Below are 2,010 nucleotides of genomic sequence, written 5' to 3'. Positions count from 1 at the left end.
GTGCTACAATTATCCCCAGAGACCAGGAAGTGTGGCAGTGCCACTGTGAAGCCGAAAGTGTCACACTTTCCTCATGAACCAGGAAGTGCCACAATTACCCAGACCGATAAGGAAGTGTGGCAATGTCCCTACGAACCAGGAGGTGCTACAATTATCTCCAGGGACCAGGAAGTGTGGCAGTGCCACTAGGAAGCCGAAAGTGTCACACTTTCCTCATGAAGCAGGAAGTGCCACAATTACCCAGAGGGACCAGGAAGTGTGGCAATGTCCCTACGAACTAGGAGTATCCCCAGGGACGAGGAAGTGTGGCAGTGCCACTATGAAGAAGAAAGTGTCACACTTTCCCCATGAACCAGGAAGTGCCACAATTATCCAGACGGACCAGGAAGTGTGGCAATGTCCCTACGAACCAGGAGGTGCTACCATTATCCCCATGGACCAGGAAGTGTGCCAGTGCCACTATGAAGCCGAAAGTGTCACACTTTCCCCATGAAACAGGAAGTGCCACAATTATCCAGACGGACCAGGAAGTGTGGCAATGTCCCTACGAACCAGGCAGTGCTACCATTATCCCCACGGACCAGGAAGTGTGGCAGTGCCACTATGAAGACGACAGTGTCACACTTTGCCCATGAACCAGGAAGTGCGACAATTATCTAGACGGACCAGGAAGTGTGGCAATGTCCCTACGAACCAGGAGGTGCTACAATTATCCCCACGGACCAGGAAGTGTGGCAGTGCCACTATGAAGCCGAAAGTGTCACACTTTCCCCATGAACCAGGAAGTGCCACAATTATCCAGACGGACCAGGAAGTGTGGCAATGCCACTATGAAGCCGAAAGTGTCACAATTTCCCTATGAATCAGGAAGTGCTACAATTATGCAGACGAACCAGGAAGTGTGGCAATGTCCCTCTGAACCAGGAGGTGATACAATTATCATTATGAGTCAGGAAGTGTGGCAATGCCACCATGAAGCCAAAAGTGTCACAATTTCCCTTATAAACCAGGAAGTGTCACAATTATCCAGACGGACCAGGAAGTGTGGCAATGTCTCTACGAAACAGGAGGTGTACAATTATCCCCAGGGATCAGGAAGCGTGGCAGTGTCACTATGAAGCCGAAACTGTCACAATTTCCCCATGAACCAGGAAGTCCCACAATTATCCAGACGGACAAGGAAGTGTGGCAATGTCCCTACGAAACAGGCAGTGCTACAATTATCCCCACGGACCAGGAAGTGTGGCAGTACCACTATGAAGCCGAAAGTGTCACACTTTCCCCATGAACCAGGATGTGCCACAATCTAGACGGACCAGGAAGTGTGGCAATGTCCCTACGAACCAGGAGGTGCTACAATTATCCCCACGGACCAGGAAGTGTGGCAGTACCACTATGAAGCCGAAAGTGTCACACTTTCCCCATGAACCAGGATGTGCCACAATTATCCAGACGGATCAGGAAGTGTGGCAGTGGCACTATGAAGACGAAAGTGTCACACTTTCCCCATGAACGAGGAAGTGCCACAATTATCCAGACGGACCAAGAAGTGTGGCAATGTCCCTACCAACCAGGCGGTGCTAGCATTATCCCCACGGACCAGGAAGTGTGGCAGAGCCACTATGAAGACGAAAGTGTGACACTTTCCCCATGAACCAGGAAGTGCCATAATAATCCAGACGGACCAGGAAGCGTGGCAATGTCCCTACGAACCAGGAGGTGCTACAATTATCCCCAGGGACCAGGTAGTGTGGCAGTGGCACTATGAAGCCGCAAGTGTCACACTTTCCCCATGAACCAGGAAGTGCCACAATTATCCAGACGGACCAGGAAGTGTGGCAATGTCCCTACGAGCCAGGAGGTGCTACCATTATCCCCACGGACCAGGAAGTGTGGCGGTGCCACTATGAAGCCAAAAGTGTTACACTTTCCCCATGAAGCAGGAAATGCCACAATTACCCAGACGGACCAGGAAGTGTGGCAATATCCCTACGAACCAGGAGGTGCTAC

Source organism: Colobus angolensis, unplaced genomic scaffold (genome assembly GCF_000951035.1).
Source record: "Colobus angolensis palliatus isolate OR3802 unplaced genomic scaffold, Cang.pa_1.0 Scaffold133, whole genome shotgun sequence".
Classification (NCBI taxonomy): Eukaryota; Metazoa; Chordata; class Mammalia; order Primates; family Cercopithecidae; genus Colobus; species Colobus angolensis.
This window is presented reverse-complemented; position numbering follows the sequence as displayed.